At 35.2% G+C, this 24,411-nt stretch overlaps 1 protein-coding gene across 1 annotated transcript in view; it reads right to left on the bottom strand.

Moving 5' to 3' along the window:
• C1H8orf34 (chromosome 1 C8orf34 homolog) overlaps positions 1-24,411 on the bottom strand; it is a 149,345-nt gene that overhangs the window by 53,660 nt on the left and 71,274 nt on the right. The window lies entirely within an intron of this gene.

Genomic DNA, 24,411 nt, shown 5'->3' with positions numbered 1-24,411 from the left:
ATCACCATCTTATAAGGGGTTCCTTAAAAAATATTCGGATCGTTTCCACATCAAACCATGCTGCATATTTTAAAAATCTTTATTTATCTGGTTCATTTTAAAAAAACATGTCATCAAGAGATGCTGTGCAATAGCTCTATTTGACACTGGACATATTGAAGACAAAAATAATTTTTTTTAATGTATGCTATTTCTCTGTGTTTTTTTCATCATCTATTCACCTAGCAGTGAAAAAATATTGCTAAAATAAGCATTCTGCTAAACCCACAAAATATGAAATGGACATATATACCACATTGAAAAGGACCATAATATGCATACTTAAATCTACCATATTCCTGTAATATGGGCAACTCACAATAAAAACTGAATTTTCAATGACTATAAAATCATTCACATTTTGAAGGGAGACAGAAGAAGGTCTCAGAGAATTTTTTTCCCAAGATGACACTGGAATAGTGCAGCTCAGCTGGACTGTAAATGAATTCTCTTGGTTTACAGTCAGGCCATTTTTTCGAGATTAATCTCTATATTTTTGCTAACACAAAACACAAAATATTTTTTGCTAACACAAGTTCTCTATGCCTCATGTATCTATAAAGCTAAATTTTCAGTTGTTTATAACTTGATTAGACTCTAGCTGAAATGTAAACAAGCAAAGCACTGGCTAGCTTCTATTAAATGATCATATACTGACCATGTAACCATTCCATGTGCTGAGTGATGCATGTGGTTTATGGTACACAGTATGCCATCATCTGATTAAAATGTCTTTCAGATATTCTATACACATGAATTTTCATATATTTACATTTACAAAAGAAACCTAATGTTAAAGGAGCTGAATGAAGCAGGAAGTGCAAAAAGATTTTAAATCTCAATATCAGATAGAGAAAAGTGACAGAAAACTTTAAAATCAGAGGAGGCTAATTAATTGAATTAATTAGAATTTAAAATACACAAGTAGTCATTATAAACCCACAGTGGAGAACCAAACTGCTTTTCATACACAAATAAATGAGATACAACCCCCCAAATCTCTACCCAAAATACTTCTGGTTGTCCTCTACAGTTCATAGACCCTACTCTTACCACGGTGCTTTAAACTTCAGGCAATGTTGTCAGATTATCAGGATTACGTCCTGTTAACAACACTCTTTTGGGGAGACATGGATTTTAATAATCAATAGTCAATAACAGCTAGGCTAAACTCACACAAAAAATTTGTGACCGAAGTACTTGAACTACATTTTCTTCCCTGCAATGTTTTATTTTACTGCTTAAGAAAACTTGCCTCCCCACCACCACCCCCCCAGCCAATTTGTTGCCTTGATATAAAGTGACAAGTGTAGTGAAGTTTCTGGCATCATTTTACACCATTTCAACACCTTTTCCATTAAATTTCATGTATGGTTAATACACAAGCTAATTCAAAGGACCTGGAAGGTTATATGATAGAAAGCTATGAAATCAACCACCTATGAGTCATTTCAGAAAAGGTATTACATATTTGGAACACATTATGTATTAAAATAAATGCAGTTTAATTGTGCTTTAAAGAGGTGTGAAAAGTTCCATACTTTTTAACAGATGTAAACCACTGGATGAATTACAGCTTAAAAGAAATTGAAGCATATGCCTCAGGTTTTTCTCCCACTAAGCAGATGTGATTTCTTTAAATAAGGTTTTCAGCTGTTCTCTGCTTGATTAACTTTTGGTTCTCTGCTGCCAAGTGTTTCAACAAAGCAATGATATAGGCTGCCCTCCATTATACATTTTATACTTGAATTTGGATTTCAAACCCATGCCCTTTCTGTCATTTTTAGTCAACTACCGGCCTTTATCTCTCAAAAGAAAATTACGTTAAACTTTGTGCAAGAAATGTGGATTCAAGAGCTGCCTGTAGTAGTAGCCAATAGACAAGTAGGCAGAATAGTATGCAGAATTGATTGTCAGATGCTGTTAGAATAACAGCAGTAATGTGCATACAAAACCAAGATTTAAAATACCAAAAACCTACATCATATGCAACTGTTATTTTTCTCAAGGAATTTTAGTTGATTGAATTCAATCCTGGATGGAATTTGTCCATGGCAAACTACAAAAAGCTGTTAATAATACAAGTAAACAGGGAAGTGTAACTCCATGTACCAAATCCAAATAATAACTGCAGCATTTGATTTAACTTCATTACTGCACCTCTGCATCGACATGGAATGATTTCAGTTTCTTCTGGATACCTCAGATTTGCAGTACAGATACTGAACATTTTCTCACTAAAGCAACTGGGCTTTGAGAAGCTGCCTGTTTTGTAATATCCACAACTTTGGATGGGAATTTTTGAGATGGTAAGCAAGTTTATATGCCATCTTCCAGATCAACCCCATCCATCACTAAAGGCTTTTAATTAAAAAAAAAACAACCAAAACCAATAAAACAACAAAATCTAGCAGCAGTAAAACAATGAATCATACAGAAATTTTAGTGCTAAACTCTCAGCGTATGTGTGCATATTGTTCAATAATTCATGTGTGCTTTGCAGAAAAATATTTAACCACAAATAAGAAAGTTATTAAGATAAATACAATCCATAAATGCAACAGTGCTTTTTAAGAGTTAAAAAAAAGAGCTCCAAAGGTTCAGATGCTTCTTTCAGAAAGAACTAGTCTTAGAGAAATAGGATTTGATTAGAGAGTCAATACAGTTACAGGGTCTGGACACTGAATCTTTTCTCTTTCTTTGTATTCTTTGCTAGACCAACTAGTGATGATACAGATGAGTGGCACCGTGATTTTATTGAGCAGCAATGAGGTAATTCACAGAGAAAAATGAGAAAGAAAAGCCAAGCTGGTGACTGCTTCTGTCATGAAAGACAAGAATGCAATGAAACTTCTCAAATCCCTAGAAAATTGTTATCTATCTTTGTATATTCTAGGCTGAACGTTCACATAAATGAAACAAATCTCATTTATGCTAATAAAAGTTTGCTATTTTAATGTATGATTGTTCACTGTATTTCTGTGCTTTAATGTTCACTGTCTGCTGTTTTCTAGAAAGGGCATGTGAAGACCCAGCTTCAGTCCTACAGAAATTTCGATTAAATATGTTCTTTGTGTTAAAAAAACTACATGTGAACTAAGCAAAAAAGCCTCACATTTTCCTCAAGTCAGCAATTTACCACAAGGAATTCACACAGCTGCAATCTTTATGCTTTGCCACAGCAATACACAAAAATACTTGGAAGTGAGATAAAGATCAAAAGTGTAATATAGCATAGCAGAGAACCAGATGTTTTCTGGATTAATAATAATGCTGTGCTAAGTTTAATTTGTTGTGATTTTTTTTCTATAGAAAACTTTCACCAAAAAGGGGAGGGGAAAAATGTTGTCTACTTCAACAAAATAAGAATATAGCCCGACAACAAGGTCATGTTTTTAAACAGGACATTGTTCACAATTATTTACTTACTTTCGTTTTTGGAGGAAGGGATGGGGAGAGGGGAAGGGGCACTCACTAGTGCCAAGTATTCCAGAAACTGTGCAAGGTTGCTTATTGTCTTGGGATGACAGATTGTGGAATCATCTCACAAACACAAGAATTGCACACCATTCACACAGAGCTCTTCATATGCAAAACTCCTATAAAATACAGTGAAAGCTTAATTGCACAGAAGGCTCATGTAATCAGATATGTTGTATTGTTTTCTATGATCCAGTCACTCTTATCTCCCTCCTCCATTATAAAACATGTGGTAATTTTCCAGGAGTACTTCAAGAAGTATAAGGTTCAAAGCTGAAAAAAGTCTATGGCAGCTCAGTTTCTCTGTTCAGTCTAATACTAAGAAAAGCACTAAATGTTTTCACGTGAGAGTAAAAATGCAGATAATGAATTCTGATTTATGCATGTCACCAGGCAATCCTGGTGCATCAGTAAAATAATGTCTCATTTGTTGCAGCAATAAATTCCTCAGGGTAGTGCTCTTACATTGCAGTAGACATTGATGTATTCCTTGTACATAGCCTAGATTTGTCGTTGGCATTGTTGGCTGAAGCACAGACTCTTAGTATGCTCTACTGATCTGATTTGAAAACAAAGGGTCCCCCCAACCAACCAAAAAAAAGAGCCAAAAATAGAACAACAAACCAAACAAACAACCAAAAAAACTCAAATCAACAAAACACTACTGCTGATAGAAGTTCTGCTTGTGGAATCTAAGCAGCTTTATATGTCATATTTTTACGTGTCTTAATATGTTAACCAATCCTCTTTGTTTTAGATAATTTATCTTGCCAGATATCAAGAGATTCCAACAAAAGACCACATTAATGCCTAACAAAATATTGGGCCAAGCATGAAGTAGGCTTCTAGACAAGGAAGAATCAAGAACTTAGAATATCTGATGCTCCACTCCTGAAAAAGATATTTTAAGTATTTGCTTCAACAGATGCAAAACTGGAGCTATACTCTGCAGTACTCTAAGTGCAGGACATCTCATTTTGTTTTTTCAATGGCATGGAGCAGACAGTGCTGTTAGTCTGGTACATATGTTCTAAGATGTTTTTCCATAAACATCTTCAAATACCAGAATTTCACCTAGTTCAGACTCATGCCATAGACTTTTCATAAAAATATCATTCTAAATAAATACATCAACAGACTTTCACTTCTTAGGCATATCTAAGATTTTTGAACACAATGTTCTGAAGACATCTTACTTAAGAAGCATCTCAAGTTGACAATAAATTCCCTAAATATTTGTGCTTTCCCTGATGGCTGCGCAGAAAGCCAACTGAAAGATGATGCTGCTGAGTCCTTGAGTTTCCACATTTATATCTACTTGTATCAGTTGTCAGAGCCAATCTAGCAGAATCTCACTCCATAGTCTAAAACCCACAAAACCAACATGGGAATAGGGAGAGCAGCATTGTTTCAGCTACTGAAATATAGAATGAATCATTGATTTTGAGTTCTCACTTTTAATCAGCAAGAGTGAAAGGAATCTTTCTTCAGTATCTCTCTCTTCCTTTTTTCCCCCCATTTGGGATTGGAATTAAGATAGGAGGTAACCTTTACTGATGAAGATGTTCTAGTTTCATTAAACACTTCAATATCTTATAAAACTACATGAAGGACTGCCCAGAGGGCTAATGCTTATTCTCCCTTTTTCCACAAGGTGTGATCGTTATTTTTGACTAAAAACAAGTAACTTGTAGGCAAGACTGATGGAACACTGACTTAAGAGATGAGAGCATCTCTAAATGCAGTGCAGGGGCTTCAGAGCACATTATGGTCTCATTTTATTTACATGAGAAAGTCTATAATCACAGTTGAAAAGAATTGGCATTGTGCTCTCTTATCATTCCCCTATTGGTAAGCCAAGGATCTAGCATCACCAAATAACCACTACTCACCCACCAGTTCAGCAACAATAACTGACTAAATAACTATTGTTGCTCCTTACCAGTAGGGATTTCATACTCATTGGTAAAAGTTATCAACTAGGAAGTTTCATTCAGTGCTAATTAATTATTTAAAAAAACTTTATTTTTACATTAATGGGAATCAAGAATTGTTTGGAGCATTTTAATTACTTGTACATTTTTACCAATAAAATAGAATATTTCACTTGCTGCATCACATTCTACAATGCATTACTGCAATTGCTGTAACTGTACACCAGTGCTTGCAATGTAATAATATAGAATCTCTAAAAGGTCATAATGAGATAATACACAAAATCACCTGAAATTCTGGAGTTCAGAAGGCATCTAAAGGAATGTCTTTTAATGCTTTTCCTTGGTAAATTTTTCTTTTTTTATTTTCACTTAAATTTTAAGTAAGGCAGATTTTAAAATTAAAAGCAAGTTTTGATCAATATTTCTAATTAGTTCAAATTCTAATGTCACTCATTCCTGCAACTATGATAGTTGTGTGCAATTTGGGCCACAGTTCAACTCTGCGTTCTTAATGAAAACCACCAAAAAAAGCTTTTTCATAATAATAGAAAAAGCCATGTTTAAATCCCTAAGTTTTTCTTCAATCATAACAAAAATATCAAAGCATTAGAAAAGAATGTATATTTAAAAGGTTTCAGTTTGTGGTTTTTTAGTTTTTAACAAAGGGGAGACAGCTGTAATATTTTGAAGTGCATTTGGTTAATGTAATACAGATGTGCCTTACAATATATATCTGTAATACTGAACTTCACATTACATTATTGCTTACATCTTTATTTATTAAGTCTATTTTAAATTAAGCTGATAATTTGCATGCTGATTATATAAAGTTTTACCAAAATGAGCTGAGTAATTCATTAGTTCAGTATTCCTCACAAAACATAGAGGCACTACAGTGCATTTTCAGCCAATCAGACAAAATCTTATCCTGTTTAGCATTTTGTGAATCAATTTTTGCACTGAGTGCTGCATTCATAGCTCTTTGCAGCCACATAAGTTACTCTACCACTCCCTTGGCTAGATAGATTAATCTTAGCTAGGTTGTTGAGAGGCCAGTGGAAATTCATCCACCTTTTATTAAAATGAAAGTTGAGGCAAAGCATAGAAATTACAAATAATCTTATGCCAAATATTTTCAGTAACACTCAACCTTTCAATAGGGCTTTTTATTTAAACTGTTGATCCAAAGATTTTTGGAGTGTCAGTATGTGTGCTCTCTTTCATAAACCTACACACATCAAGAATTCCTGTAGTGCAAATATCTCTATTTCCCCAACATTTTCTTTAAATTTAAAATTATTTAAGTAAAACATTTCACTTGTCCTCTAGAGAATTTTCTTCATGAAAGAGAACAACAATAAGTAAGAAGCTTGATGCTTATATAGCTTGAATTTTCTACTGATAAACTAGCAGATCTCCCATTTTAGAAAAAGTTCCTTTCAGTCAGGCACTACTGCACCTATCATGCTATAAAAGTTCCAGTTAATATAGGGATTAATAGATGAGTGATCTCAGACTGGACAGTTTGGGCAGGCAGGGAAAAAGCAACGAAATCTCTAAACTCTCTGTGTGCACAGGCACATTTAGCAACAGATACTTCTATGTTGTGTGTGAAAGTTCATAGTGAGCTCTAGGTTCATTAAAGTCCTGACTGAGACAGTAACCACATAAATAATTCTATGATAATCACCAAAGCTCTTAGCTAAAAAATCTAGAAGAAACATACTGTGGATCTTTTCTATTGCTCTTCAACTTCTGCCCAGCTGCAAAGGGAAAACTGCCCTCCTTGTACCTTTTGCTAACTGTGAATCCAGGATGAGAATGAGTATACCATGGCATCCAATGACCAAGGCTCTGCCATTTCTTCCAGCCCCATCCCTCTATCCACTTGCATCAACTCTGCTTGGTCCTGAGACAAGACCATCTGTTTTGTATCACTATTCTTATTTTGGCCAGACACTGGGACATCTGGAAGACTGCACTGTCTACACTCCGAGAAGCAGACACTGAGCTGGATACCATCAGCATACCAATGGCATCACAGCTGACAGTACATGCTCTTCCTCACTCATTGATTAAATTCATACCACTGACATCTTTCCAAAGAGGGTAGAAAAAAAAATTATAATTTTATCTCCCCAGTTGGGTCAAGCATGTAAACTAGTAGGTATGTCAAAAACATTCCACACATCCAATATATTAATCATTTAATAAGGTTTTAAATATACCATACGGTTTTCCTTTTTTTTCTTTTTTTAATAAAGAGAAGTAAATGCTTTTAAAATAAAGTTTAGGTTATTGAAAAACATGTCCAGTTGGAGATGTATAGGTGCTGTTTATTCTGTTACATTGCTTTGTGTAACCTATGAGTTCATTGTCTTATGTTTCCTCATGCTTTTGGTCTGGAAAAGAGAAAATTAGGTTTTTGGTTTTACTCCAATGCTTGTGCAAGCATTCTGTAATGCAAGACAGAGACCTGGCTGAAATGGAAAATGGCCTAGTGGTACATATAATACATTTTGTTGCTACACTTTCATTGAATATTGCAGGACAAGATTATTGCCCAAAAGTAAATCAAGCATTACAGCATGTTAGGTCATGGAATGTTAGTTCAAGCCTAGTATCTTAAACATCATAGAGATACGTTTGCTTTTACTCAACACTACTTTATCTTCTGGATATGAATGACATATTTCTCCAGAACATCTCATTTCAGAAGATTAAAACCATTTTGAAAATCAATCAGCAAATTTTATCTGACAATTCTGCTTCTCAAGACACACTAACACTGATCATGACTCCATTGAACTCAAGGGGAATTTTCCACGACTCCACAGACTGAAAATTTATCTTAAGTATTTCAAGTTTCTGCCTTTCGGATTTTAGCTCCTTAAAATGAGAGCTGTGAAACTCAGATAGATCTTGAGATATCTTTAACTTCGGAGTCCACAGCAGTGGAACAGAATGTAAACCACATCCGCTGGCAATCACTGTTTGTCCTTTTCCTGTGGAGGATAAAAACCACAGGCTAACCACTCTATCCACACTTTCTGACTAAGAGGGAGTCAGAGACTCTAGACTGGCAGAGATCAAATGTTCCTCTAAGAGCTGTGAAAAAAAGGTGAAGGAAAGGCAAAACATTAGGAAGCACAATCATCATATGCTGGATGGAGGCAGCAGAAAAAAAATACATTGTATCACAGAAGATAAATAATTTATTGTATTTTCTTCTCAAAAAACCCATCTGTTCTAATTTCCTAGACTGCAGGCAGTTTGTTAGAAAACCTAAAAATGAAATAAAAACAAAGCCACAGTACAAACCATATCAACAGGAAGAAGAACTGAGAAAATGAAGAAAAAACCCCAACAGCAAGAAGGATCCATTTCAAGCCAAAAGGAAACAGGCAGCACTGCACCAAGAAGAAAGTTAGGTAAACACAAAAAGGCCAAGTAATTCATGGCACACCAGCAAACCTCACTAGCCCTGAAATACTGTTAGCTCAAATGGTGGATGAATGAGGTCAAACTCTAAGGTGCTAACCTGCAGCCACTAAGGATGTAGCTCTGTATTCCCGTGGCTTGTTCCCAGTAGTGAAGTCCCATTCTTACCCCTTTCTACCATTCCCAGCGATATCAGTGCTTGATTTTTACCCGACTCTGGTCAGCATATGAAAAATACTATATTTAAGGTGGAATCTTCTGCATGTGTGTTGGTAGAGTTGCAGAGCTGCCTCGGCATACTAAGGGTTCAAGCATTAAGATCCATCTAAAGGAAACAACAGGAGCCTACGACTCTGCCTGAAGAAATAGAGGAGGAAGCAGGATCACCTTCTCCAACAAAAACAAGATTTCATATTCAGTTAGGCTCAGCTCTTCTCCCAGAGCCATAACCCTAAGGGGTAAAAGCATCTGGTATTTAAGTAACACTAACAAGTCAGAATATGAGCATGTTTATCAAAGCATCAGTAATAAAAGAAAACAAGATATCTTTTTCACAATAATAGAATGATACCTCATCTGCGACTCATCACTGCTGCTTTAACGACCTTAAAATTTAGTGTAATTTTGCTTCTTGCTTCTCTCAAGACACAGAAGTTTTTCAAAACTAAGATTCTATGAGAATATATACATCTTCAGAAACACATTCCTAATATATTACCAACATATGATTCTTAATATGATGTGTTACCACATTAAAGATACAATTTTCCATTTTTTAAAAAAGCTATTACACATGGCAAGTAATCATTGCCTTTTATTTTTTTCTTACTTAACTGAGCAATGCCAAGCTGATAAAAACTATTACGATTGAACTTGGAAATAAGCTTGAACTTGAGAAGCAGACTAAAATCAGGTTTGTTATCAACACAGTGTCTTACCTTCTTATCACCTTTTCCTCATCTGTTTTAAAATTCCTGAAATATGGTAATGTGCATAAATTAAATTATATCTGATATTATGCTACAGTTTTTTAAATGAATGCAGACCTACTGGACGAGTCCTGATATTCTGAAAATTAACATAAATTAGAAAGGTGATCCATGGGCTCAAAAAAATTTTCAAACCTTAGTAACTTATCCATTTCCATACTACAGATACAAATATTATCCTGAAACTAGTGTACACATACATTTGATCCTTCATAAAATTATGTCGTATCAATTAAATTGCATTCCTCCAAATTCAACATCCCTTAAGTTTCTCAAAACACAAGAAGCAGTTTGTAACATCTGACAGTGAGTATTTCAGCATATCCACAGAAACACTTTCCTCAGCTCCCAAATGATCTTTCCAATTATCTAGGTACAATCAAAGTTCCTTCTCAGATGAGCACTTCAAAACAAGAAGTCCAAGAAGCTCAGAAGGCTGACAAAACTTCCCAACACACCAGTGAAACTCTCCCATATGATTAATGTTCTATTTCTTATGGAGCTTTTCTCCATGTGAACATTCAATATGATGTGAATTCTTGCCAAACTGTTCCTCATTTACAAACTATAAATTATGGCTAATATAAAGAAATCAAATCCATATAATCCAAGCAAATTCTAAACAACAGGCAATCAAAAAGATAATTCCCAAGTCACGGGTGGCATACCTACAATATTTATAGAATTTGGAAGTTTTAACCAAGAATTTTAGGTTCCTTAAGCAAATATATTATTCAAGCCATTTCATCAATGCTTTTGAACACATGAATAGAAAATTAATATTCAAAGACAAAAAAAATAACCACTGCTTTTTGAGACCTTAACAATATTGTGCCATGGTAACCAGACATATATTTAGAACAAATCTCACCCAAAAAAGTATTGTTTTCATCAAATCATTATGTGAATATTCATAAAAAACCCCACAATGATAAATTCAACCAAATTATTTGTGACTGATATAACCCAGTTGCTACCCATTTCCTGAAAAACATCAGGAAAACAAGTTCCTCTCAGAAATATTCAAATGTGTCAAAAGATTTTTCTATCCCTCTGAGGATATCCAAGTAAGCATGAAAATCATTTCATAAAATCCCCCACATGGACACATTTCCCCATACAGCCAAATGGAGAAACAGGTCTGGAAACTATTGTTAGACACCTTGACAAGTCTTCTCTACTCCCAACATTACTTAGAGTACTTCTGCAGTTTGGTGATAGTGATTGAATAATTAAATCTGTGATGTTCTGAGGAATTGTCTCTCCACAGACATTAACTCAAATTTACTTTTAGTCAATTATACGCTAAGAAACTGACTGAGAGTCTGAAACAGGAATTAAGTGATACATAAAGTTCATTTGTATACATAAAATTACAAAGATTCACTCCGCTTCTGAATATCCTAAATAAAAACAGAGTAATCCATATGTCAAGAAAAAGCACTTTCCTGTGATGTGCCTTTTAGAGAGGGGGCAGGTGAGCAAGAGGAAACAATTCCATTAAAGCAAGCATTAATTAGGATTGATGGTATTCTTTACATATAGGAGAGAAATGAGGACTTTTGTTCACAGTTCAATGTCTGAAGGAAACAACTGTTTAGTCACTTCTTTGTACTGTAACAGGGAACTATCACAGTGAATGGTAAGATCTCAGTAAGGGATGTGCAGAACACACACCCAGTTCTCTTGTGTCCATGAAACCAGCTGATTTGCCTTCAGGCGCTCTGAAATCTACATGCAACAAGAGGAATATTTCTACATGAAAAAACTGTAAAACATGCACATGGCAAGCATGGCTAATCTCAATCTCAACGTTTAATGCTTTCAGTTTAGTCAAAAGATTACATAGGAAAATAAAATTAGTTAGCCTTCATTTGCATTTCACATAAACAGTACACAGTGATTTGTAATAATGATTTAAAACGATAAATGGATTTTTATATAATACAAATATTATTTTTTCTAGCGTACTGGACAATACTTTAATTGTCTGAACAAACTTGAAGCTGTAATTACTCATCAGAAGAAACTTGAAGGAAGACTAAGAAAGGATTACATGAAACATCACTTTCATACTTCAATGTCAGCATTTATAGATTCAAAAACAGGAAAATACTACAATCAATAAGATTTTAAAATTCTGCAAAAATGTAGGAATGTTTTGGACAAACAGAAAGTATGCTCTTTACTTATGTTAAAAAGGACAAATATGTGACCATCACTTGTTTTATTATGCATTATGCCTTTAAGAACAATTTTGTTCTTTTATGGTTTCATTTACACCACCTTTTCAAGTTTTTATTCTCATCATATTGAAAATCAAACAATCTCCTTGTAACTTTTGGTTTTAATAAATAAAGGGAGAAATTTTTTGAGGGCACAATTGGATTTTTCTCTCTTTGCATCTGGTTAAAAATCAATACTGACAAATCCTATTATTTGCATATTTATTTATATTTCACTATTCCCAGGACCGTAAAGTTTCTCTGAAGAGAATTAAAAACAATGGAACAACTATAATTCTTTTCATTTCTATTTTATTCCTTCATTATTGGATACTTCAAAGATATACCATTTCTTTACAGAGAAGAAATTTCTACATCAATATAACCTAGAAAACAGTAAGCCAATAAAAGAAACCTTTGTGTTCAAAACTCCTTCTGTCACAAAGGCACACTCTAACCACTACTGTTTAGTCCAGGAATGTACCAACATTATGCATTTACATCACATGCATACACACAAAACTAGTAAATTTTAATTTCTTTTTCAGATGCTCAGTATCTCAACATTTTGCTAACCATTTCCATCCTCACTTTTACATATTCTTCCAAAGGTGACTCACCATCTTTCTGGCCATGATTACACTCCCTCACAGCAAAACCTTGGCTTTAAATGCATCAGTGGCTAAACTCATATTTTACTGCAGTGGAGTCGGCACTTAACTCTTCTAAGTGTGCCCCCTGTGCTGCTTATTGTTCAAAGACCTCAATCACTCCAGGAGCAATTTCACAACCAGTTTAAGCTAAACACAGTCTGTGCTGCCACGGGAAGAGTCAGACCTGCTTGTCCCACATGCCAGCTGACTAATTTGTGCATCCTTATGCCAGCAGCCGAGCTTGTGCGGCCCAAAAGGAGCAGGGCTAAGCAGCTCATCTCTCTGAAGGTTATCTCTTTCTTGCTGCATTCATTTTGAGCTCAGCTCAGACTCAGCAGTATCTTCCCTGATGGTTTTTGCTAAGACATGGAACTCTTAAACAGGCAATCAGAAAATCTGAATTTAAAATACAGCTTAGTATTTAACTCAGGGTCTGTGATATAAAACCAGTTAAATTAAAACAAGGTAATGTCTTGTTATTTAAGCTAAAATAGAAGATATCACCAGGAAGCATCTATATAGAAAAGAGCAATAATAAGTCATCTTAAAATATCATTTTTCTATTCCTTGGAATAAAACCCTGAAATCCTATAGCCTATAATTTGAGGAAATATTTGGTATAAATTAGAAATTAATTTGAGGACTTAATACATATAATATTTGTGCATAAACTAAATGCAAAGCAAGAGCTTTTAAAGTAAAATTTAAAAATTAAATAAAAATCCTAAATTAAAACTATCTTGAGATCACTGCACTAATAAAATTCAGAGAAACACACAGAAATTGTCAAAACTTTCAGAACTCCAAAGCAAAAGGTTAGAAGATAAATTTGCTTCAAAAATTGATATTTAGATTAAACCTATACTCCCAATGTCAGGGAAAAAAATGAAATAAGGAAAGGACCCCAAATAAAGAATTATGTACAACAATTTCCAGTGTCTGCTTTTAATTTTTACAACTCCATTGACTTCAAATTATTTAGTGTCAAAAATAACTTGGATCTTTATATTTAAATCTAGCATATTTCCTCTTTCTTGCCTCATCTTTGCCCATGGCCATGTATTTTTTTTTTAAATAGACTTGTTATTTAGTGTATTCTTACTGTACTTGTCTGTCCCTCACCGATTCAGTCGTCACTAATTATGCACAGGATCCAGAAGCTATTTATGATAACTAACAACAGCCTTCAGCTGAAATGGTCCTTTAGGTTATTTTTTATTTACTTTCAAGAATTCCTCTTTTATGATGACACAAAGTGATGATTATCCCAATTTATCTCTTCAATAATTGTTCTATTTGTGAATTTCTCATGTCCTGAATACTTTTTGTCTCCACTACATTTTGCCCTTCATCATAATCGATACACTAATAGTCAAAATGTCTTAGCTACAGTAACACCTACTGCCAGTATATTCACATACAAAGAATGATGCCTTCATGAATGCTGGGTCATTAAAGAAAATGCAAGAACAGGCACTGGGAGCAGCACTACTTCTGATGTTAGCAGGTGTAGTGCAGTTACTACAGTGAACTTGCAAACCCAAGGTACTGTGTACCACAGTGATCCTGGGAACCATTAGCAAAGGCTAATGGGACTCTTGGTCTGCTCAAAATGGCTCACATTTACAGAAGATGGCAGTGGTAGCGGTATCTGACTTGGAGTGTTTGAAACTATCCTTTTTTTGCAAGGGAGCCATGACTTTTACTGCAGCACTCCTAATTTTACCTGATGGAAGCAACTTCTTAAAACAGCAATCAAAGCAGACAAATGGAATACTTGCAATTGTAGGTGGGCTGAAGACCTGCATTGAAGTGCAGTTATTTACTTCTTCAGGTTTTACCTCTTTGTTTTCAAACTCATTCTCCTAATTTTTATCAAAGCTTTTCAAATTGCCTTTTGATTTCTGAAAATATCAGAGGAGCTCCCCTTCTGAAAACCCACATTCATTCCTTTCGTACTTAGCTATAAATTACCTCCTACTTCACTCTCTTTCTTCTACATGTTTATTCTTCCTGTCCTCTTTTTTCATTTTAGCAATTACAACCGGTATTCCACTCTCATTTAGTTTTATAAAATAGAACATTCTCAGAAGTTCTTCACATGCAATACTCTATAAAAAGAATGTCAGGCCAAGCCACAGCTTTTTAGTCTAAGTTTAATATCCTGTTTTCAAGTAAGAACAGGTAATTTAATAAATAAGTTTGCATTCTGCCATATTATTCACGGTTTTGCATATTATTTGCTGTTTGCAATATTTAAAATTACATTTATCTTCTAAATTTTAAATTCAGGCTTGCACTTGTTGTCATGTTGAATGGAAAAAACACAAACCTTGCACCATATAATAAAATTAAAATTCAGCCTAGCAGGGAAATCAAAATACACAATGAGGGTAGAATTAGTTACTCTGTAAGCCACAAACATAATGAATCTTGAATTCTCAGGGATTTATGTTACATCTCAATAATTCCCTCATACTAATATCAGCTGCTTCCCTCCCTATTTCTTAGAGAATCCTCTCTCTAGTAATCCTGCCCACCTTCTTTTCCTCTCCATTAACTCAAACAGCTTGTCCCAAAATGCTTCAGCAAATCAGCAGATGCTTTGTTTGTTTCAGAGCCATAATAGTGATCGATCTGCAGTGGTAACTCTTTACCTTGTACTGAAGCTTCAGGATGGTACTAATGAGATTGGCTTCTAACCAGACACCAATTTCCAGGGAATTGGATGAAATTCCCTGGATCAGAAAATTGTCAGTTTCAGTCGAAATTTGACAGTAGATTTAAAAGGGCTAGAACTCAAAGACAGAGTTGTAGGACATCTTACAAAATCATCTAAGTCCACACAATAACAGCCTCACTGGAAAACAGGGGCTGAAAACTTATCAGGTGAAAAACTATGTACAGGGGATATCACTATTGGGTTACATCACTTGTGTTACTTGTGAACAATTTCCCCACTGAAATAAACCCTAGATAAAACAAACATTTCCTGTTTTTATCAGCTTTCAGTAGTTAGTAATAAGCTTTAGTCCTTGAAATTCCGAATACATGAAGTCTCCTGCAGACTCACCCGGCCTGAAGTTGCCACCAGGAGAAACCACCTTTCCCTCCTCTGCCAGACAGTGCTACTCTCCTAGGCAGAAACAGCTTTCCTCAAGGCACTGGGCTGAAAACAACAGTGATTCACAAGCTGATTTACAAGCAGATCAGATGTCTCTGCCTTGAGGGTTTCCATGTCTATTAAAGGCTCAGGGCAAGGCAGATGGCTGAGGGTGGCAACAACCCCAGCCAACAATCTCCTGCGGCAAGTTTGTCAGAAGCCAGACAAGAAACAATTTATACTCACTAATGATTTTGCATGCCCTTTTTCATTCCTTCTCCAAACTGCTGCCCATAAAACCCTTCAACTTCTGTCTGTCTTCAGTCATTTGCCAATGTCCTTCCCTTCTGCTGTATCTGCTCTGAGATGAGGGTGCCTAGAACAGAAAGGCTTTATACCAAACTGGGATGGGGATAGCTCACTGGATACAAACAGGAACAACTGAAAGACACTTGAAAACAGGATATCCAGTGCAGACAAAGTTATTATTTTGACCTAATAGCATGGGTCAAAGGTATCTGGCTCTTTTTATGTTCACAGCTGTTTTGGGCCTGCAAACATATCATCACAACCATTCACTTTAATTTAGTTGCCTGAAGAATGTAGCAGTAGGACACATCATTCTTTCTAATCTGCTCACGGACATTTCTCAACCACAAAAGACATCTAACATAACATTGTTAATTTTTAGAAAATTCTTCACTTGTTTTTGGCCCTGACCATCTTGGATATTTTAGAGTGATGTTATGAATTTCACTTCTCTTATCACCTACTTTCCATTAAACGATAACATTCTAATAGAGGTACTCACTGCTACTGGATTGCTGAAATAATAAATATTATAATGCTTAATGTATTTATTAATTAATACTTTTTGCCACATGGGCAGTTATTAATCAATGACAGCACCTTATTTTTCACTTTATGACTATTTTACCTCTTTAATATGCTTTTGTTTGAGGTTTTGGCAGAAGTTTGATACAAAAGTCTAAGTAAGTCATCCCTACCAGTACCTACTAGCCAATATTTTGCCAACACCTTCATAAATCATAATTACACACAGTGAAAAATGAAAATATACTTGTACTCAAGCCTAGTCTCCAGGAACATTCCCTTTTTGAAGTTTTCTAAGGAGAAAAATTAACTTGACATTACTATGAACATACATCTTTCAAAAGCAGAGAAAAATCCTTCATACTCAAATGGTTGGTTTACTAAACATTGAGAGAAAGAGAAGCAATAAGTAAATATTTAGTGTTTGAGACCAATATTGGCCTCAGAAGCAATGTTGTAGCTCACATCCTAACAATGTATTTCTTATGAGAAGTTCTGAAATATTTATATGAAAACTCCTCTGATGTCTTCTTCCTCGGAACTGAATCTAGTAAGCAGCTAACAAAAAATCCATCAGACTGCAAACATAAATTCATACAAAAATTGGAATACAATTTTTTTCAGTTGGTCATACTCTGAAACAACTTTTAAATAAATTCAATTGGTTTAGTTTTAATGGAAAATGAACACATTTAAAAAAATTATATTTTCTGGTTTTACTACAAAAGATGCTGGTTAATAAAAAAGTACTTGGCTCCACAATTTTCAAATAAAGTTATTTGTTCAAAGATATTCAGTGTGAATTAATGACATTGAGACATTGCATACAGCTGACACAAAACTGTTGTTTTACCTATGACCAAAGAAATGGTAGGAACATTAAAGAAAACATCTTCTTGACTATTCTTTGAATTGCAGGGTGCAAAAAAAGGGTTCTGATATACACTGATTTTTTTTTTTTAATCAGGGGAGCTTGATAAGCCAACAAAATAGATTTGAACTCTTCACAAACACTGAACATAATTATATGTTCTTGAATTCTGCTAATCATGATTATAATTGATCTTCATAGAAAAGTTACTTGGAATGCTGCATAAATGCAACACTACACCAAGAGTGTCAACAGAAATTTTATGCTGTGGCAAAAATTATAGTAAAAAATGTGGTTATGCCTTGCCTTCACAGTTGTGTCAGACCCATTCCTTATATTAAATGGTTTTGTAAATGCTGGCATCTTTCCTTTGCATGCAGTCTGACTACACCAAGAAAAGATTATCTATTTCACAGCCAAGAGCCATTCATTCGGTATTGGGCAGACTGCCTTTAAGAAATTATACAATGCCTAGGGGGTACAAGCACTATTTATTCTCTAAATTTCAGCTCATTTTTTTAACCAAGCATGCTAAAGGACAATAGCTCAGAGCCCATCCTGTTAAACATGTAAAACCACAGACAGAAGTATTTGCCATACTGTTAGTTAAGCAATGCCTTTCCAGAGGTAAAAAGACCACAAGGTTTTTCAGAATTGCACAACTCTTCTGGACCACTGAAAACAGAAATCTACTTTGATGATCACCAACAATGCTCCAGATGCTCATTCCTTCTTTTAGGAAAAACAATTCTGAGCTGACAAAGATGAATTAGGTGCTACCTGCTCTGTATTTCAAACATGATTCATCTAGGTCTAGCTGAACATCAAATATATTTCAGCAACAACTGCCTTCACACTAACAGTGGAAGACTGATGTTCAGATGTCCATGTTTCACATTCAAAAATACTACATCATTAGGTTTAAGCATATTTAATTCAAAAAAGTACCAGGTTTGCTATATTTCTACCCCATAAGGCACAGATTTACAGCTTTTTTTACCCAGCAGCAATGATTTTGGTAGGAATTCCTCACAGACGTTCTTGCTGGAACCTACTTGTTGCTATCACCCCAGCCTGAGAAAGCCTACTGGGCAGCAGTCAGCATCTGCTCTCAGAGCCCAAGGAGCTGGAAACCTGCAGTTTAAAGAAGCCAGAGCTCTAACCAAATATCAGGTTTACACACTGCAAACTGAAGTCAACACGGCATGGTAACCCTGTCCTTAAACTGCAGATTTGGACAATAACCACACTTGTAAATTCTGAGCCCCTCTGAGCGAGGTGGCCCAAGCCTGTAACTGCACAACCCACAGAGGGGCTGCCCCTGAGGCACAGATCTTGCAGGTCCCAGCAGCTCCTCTGTGAAAATTATGTTCTTGTTTTTCCTCCACAAACAGTAGCTGGGAAATTGTCAAGAATGCCATTTTTAGCAGCCTGCAGCAGCGGAATCAGGCATCTTCAAACAAAGAGATTTACAAATTCCTTACTTGGAACAAAACATTTAAGAAAATAATAAAAACAATGTCTGCTATTCATCCCACCTTAATATGCAGTTTTTCTTTGAGGCATGTCTAAATAGGCATGTGATTCATAAATGTCAAAATTTCAAACCTAAATTGCAATTAAAAAATACTCTGCCAGCCTCAGTGATCCCCAGGGTGCGGGGAAACACAGGAGAAAGATGTAAATACTTCTCACAGGAAATGCCCTACCCTTTTATTGGCAACAAATTATGAGAATGCTGCAACATTCATTCTTACACTGTAATTCTTGACTTCAAATTTGTAAAATTACAGCAATATTCACTTTCATGGCAATGAATTAATAATACCCCATTATTTGCAACAAAAAGAAGCAAAATCCTGTAGTCACAGGAGAAAAACCCAAATATTAGGCTAAGAAAATTGGGATTGTTCAGTCAGGAAAAGAGAAGGCTTCAGGGTGGCAACCTAATTGCATTGTTCTAAATACATGAAGGGAGCCTACAAGAAAGAAGGAGAGGGACTATTTACAAGAACATGCAGTGCCAGGACAAGGGAGAATAGATCTAAAATGAAAGAGGATAGATTTAGATTAGGTGTTAGGAAGAAATTCTTTAATGTGAGGATGGTGAGGCACTGGAACAGGCTGCCCAGAGAAGCTGTGGCTGCCCCATCCCTGGAAGTGTTCAAGCCCAGACTGGATGGAGCTCTAAGAAATCTGGTTTAGTGAAAGTCACCCCTGGCTTCAACATAGGTGTTGGAACTAAATGGTCTTCAAGGTCTCTTCCAACTCAAATAATTTTATAATTCTATGATTATATATACACACATGTATATGTGCATCACAGACTTTTACTGGAGTCATTCACATAAATATATACTAAACTTTAAGTGGAAAAACTGACATTTATTTTCTGAAAAATAAAAAACATAATTCTGCATATTACTTAATCTGATTCTGCAGATTTATTTCACCCATCATCCTGAAAAAAAGTTACTTAAGAAAAAGATGCTTGTGAGAAGTAAACCTTCAACTCCTGAACAACAGTATAACTCTTTTTAATTTTCTTATAATAATGCTGAATATATGCAATTTCATCTTTTTTTTTTCCTTATTTCTTGCACCTCTCAAAAGATCTCAAAGAAAATATTACTGAGTTAAATGGTTTTATCATTTCTAAGTGTAAGGAGTTCAAAAGTATGTCTGTTCAGGTTAAGATAATGATCTATTTTACCAAGAAGTTCTTAAACTTCAGACACTGAAGCAGGAACCCAAAATTTTGTGGCAAGTCATAAGAACTTCAGTTCTATCAGACACATTATTGAGGCTTCTGTGGAAAACATAGTAAATGTGCATCCTTGTGAAAGCCTTAAAACTACAAATTTATCCAAAGTTAGCAAAAGCTTTTAGGGCTAGCAGCTGACTCTGCCTGCCATACAGGGATACTGACAGAGGTATCCTACCTGGTGAATATCCTACTTCTACACTGAACGCTCTTTTCAAAGGCTCCAGCATTGGACAGCTCTTCATTGTTCGTTCTGCTGGACACTTGCCAGCATTGTTTTACCAAGCATCACAACCGATGGCATGCAGGGCAAATGGAGAGAAAAGTGAAGGATGGACTTGGTTGCAAACAGGCACAGAGAACAAAAGCAAATTGAGTCATATTTTAAAAAATTACATTCTAAGCATATATTCTAACAAGGACTTCAAATGACATGTGCAATAGAAGCCTAAGTCTAGTATTTCTCAAGTTGTCATTAAATCTCCTGCCATTTTACCTCTATTCATACTTAAAAAAAAAAATTAGTCCTGTGTTTGATTAACCCACTTACTGAAGACAGAGCTTACAAAGGGACTGCTCCTTGAAATTCTTCCGGAGTTGAAGTTTTGTCACAAAGTAAATCCCTGTAAATTCACTTTATTTTTTGCCAGCTAGGTTACAATTATGCCACTCTTATATCTTGCACTCTTTTCCTGCTCATTGTAACTCACTTCAGTTAATATATGACATGCCCCAACAAAATAATCCATACTATTCTCCGTTCTGCACTCTTATCTCCCAGGAATTACAGTTGAATTGCATCACAGTTTCAGGTAAATACTCTCTAGAGTAAAGTTTAAGTTGAGCTAGTGATGATTTTCAGTAGCAGTATCTTTGCAAACTTACATCTGTTTACAAGGATCATCATAGCTTATTAGATATGATCTCTCTGAAGGGAGTATGAGAAATGTCTATGCTCTAGAAATAGATATTATTTAAAAGCATCTTTTGAATAGCATTAGCTTTTTTTTGCCCGTAGTCTTCTATGTGGAAGTGATCACTCGCACACACACACACAAAAAAAGAAGAATCTATCAGCACTGTCTTTTACCCTACCCACTTTTGAGCCTTTAATTTTTGTAGAGCAAGGACTTCTATTAATATCTTATAGCAAGAACCCCTTAAAAAGTAGATGATTATATCCCAATGCTCTGTTTCCTTTTATAAAACAATTTGCAAAACAGATTATTTTTCTCTTATAAGATAAAGACAAGCATTAGGGTTTTTCTTAATTTAAACCACAAGTTTTCCCTTCTTCCAACAGACTCAACTCAGTCAACTATTTGAGATAGGCTTTTGTATAAACAAATCAAATAATAAAAAATTCAAGTCGCAAATATAGTCACACATTAAACAACTCGCCAGAAAAATAGTGTCAGTATTAGAACCCTTTAAAATTCAATTTTCCAACATGATTCTAAAAAAGTAAAAGGTCTGCTACAAACTAAAAGTATGAATTACAGTCTGAAAAGAGAAAGCAATACATACACAATGAAAAATTTTCTTTGCTGGAGAGAAGGAAGCCCTTTAAATCCATTTGACCTACAACCTCTTAGAACAAAACAAATTCTGTTTTAACTTCAGTAGGAGAGGTTTGACAGCAGCTCTAATACTACCTTCTTATTTTCTGCAATGGTCAACATACAATTCATAAATTAATTGCAAAAACTGCATATACTTTTAATCAAAATTTAAAACAATCAAACTATCCCTATTATTCCAATGCAATGTTTTTTCAACACACCAACTGAGAAGTTATGTGAACAGCAAAACTCATCTTAAAGAGAAAGTATCAAATTGGTTAAAATTTTAAACAACTGAAGCTGGAGATACTGAGCCCATTTTTTACATTCTATACATTTACATTTTCTTTCTAAGAGTTTATTTTTCTGGTCTGTACACACAAGGTATTTTTAAACCTTATTTTGTTATAAACATCTCACAGAAATAATATCAATGTTATACTGAGGAAAAGGATACAATAATCACTGCAACAAAACAAGTAATAATTCTATTAATTTAGTGGCAGGAGGGTGAATGAAAGATGACCATTTTGATGATGGGTTTCACGTATCTTCTGTTCCACCCTAATTAGTTCTTTTAGCCTGATGCAAGAAACTGTAGTTTTGTACATGTGTTTGATTAAGCACGTTGTATCATATACTATGTCACGCTCTTCATCTATAAATCATTATCCAGCACTACTTAAATGTCACCATTGATAAGTCTATAATTAACTACATGCTAAGTTAATTAAAAATTTAATAAAATTAAATTAACTTCAAATTCATCACAGCAACAAACTTTATTCTTGCAAAAATATAACTCAGCAACCTTAACTGAACATCAGCAATTCTTCTCCTTCCTACAGATTTATTCCCTCCCCATACCTAAATAACTGCCTTGCAAGCAGATTTACAAAAATTGGGATAAATATACAAGAGAACTGCAGTGGCAGTCTTTATGAGCAACAATTGTTGGTATGATTCTGTCATATTTTGACAAGTGTTGCTCTCTGAGTTCACTTGCTTCTACATTAATCAAGATGACACAAACCAGATATTCAAAATTTGTACCATTAGATGAATAATGCAACAGGCTTACAGCACCACTGACCTAGACTGGAAAATTGGGCAAATCCCCCCCCCATTTTGTTAAAAAGGACAAATTTGTGCAGTTTCAAATAGCCACTATAACTAGGCTGGCCAAATGGAGGTCCATAATGCCTTATTTTTTTGCTGCACCTTTCAACAGTTATTGACTATACAGAAGAGTAAGATGCTTTCTCCTACAAAATTTTACTTTTTAATTCAAGGAGTAAAAACTAAATCTTGATTCTCATTTCTTCTGTTCATTACTTTTTTTTGATGCATATTTCTATAATGTTTCACAATCTATGATCAGTGCAGAAAAAAAAACAACCAAAAAAAAAAAGTTTATGTGGACAACAGAACACTAATTAAAAATTGCTTATTAGTTCTTGCAGTCACATGCAGTCTTCAGCGTGAATTTCCATACAACTCTTAGTAAAATAAATAATCTATTTTATTTTGATAACTTTTGAATGGAAAAAATAACACTAAAGGTTTACACTGTGCCTTTTTTCGCCCCGTTTTCTTGCCCATACGGTATTTCTCCCCTGCAACATGAAGCACTTTGTTCGCCTTTTAAGCAGATTAAATCTCATTTAGGTTTCGACTAATCAACCTCTAAGGAAAAGCGCCAGCGCCCCCTGGTGGCTCGGCTGCGCTCTGACAACAGCGGCGCCACCACAGCCTCAGCTCGGCCACAGCGACATTTCACTGCGTTCATACTTTCTAATCGTCCGCTAGGCTGCGGAACTCGGCCTGTAAACTGCTCAAGGACTCTCTTGTTCACCCAAAACTTTCACTTTTGTAGCCGTATTTTCGCTATAATATACATGGAAACGGGTTTATGAGGAATATAACCTCTACGCTCTTTATTTTAGTGGCCTCTTTCACAAAATAATTAGAACTAGTAAATCACATTTATTATGTTGGCTTGTTGTTTTAAAATAAACTGAAAGCTGTTGTAGAACACAAGAATGACAGGCTGAACCTGAACAGTCCAATCCTAGTGAAAGGGACATAACAGTGCAGATAATCAATGTACATCAGTAAAGATGCACTAAGGAAAAGTCTCCTTGTTTTAGTGAGGCTGCTTGCAGAGAGAAGCCTAAGTATGTTCCCAGTGCCACTCACAGTTCTGCACAGTGTTTAACATTGCAGATTCCTATAAAGTCTAAAGTTATCACACAAAAGTTCCACCTGAACATAATTCTCATTATATAATTGCAATTTCAGGGTAAACAGCAATTTCAGTATCCCAGTTATAAAGACTTCAGAGTATAAATCTTTGGTGCAGAATAAAGACATCCTTGCAGCACCAACGAGAAACAGAGCCCCAAATGCAGAGCAGTATTTGGAACCAATGTGCCAATATCAGGTAACTCAGGAGCCTCTCAGTCCACTTCTGGAATTCTGTTCATCTCTGTAGGCAGAGAGTGTCTGAGGTC

Source organism: Ammospiza nelsoni, chromosome 1 (genome assembly GCF_027579445.1).
Source record: "Ammospiza nelsoni isolate bAmmNel1 chromosome 1, bAmmNel1.pri, whole genome shotgun sequence".
Classification (NCBI taxonomy): Eukaryota; Metazoa; Chordata; class Aves; order Passeriformes; family Passerellidae; genus Ammospiza; species Ammospiza nelsoni.
This window is presented reverse-complemented; position numbering and strand designations above follow the sequence as displayed.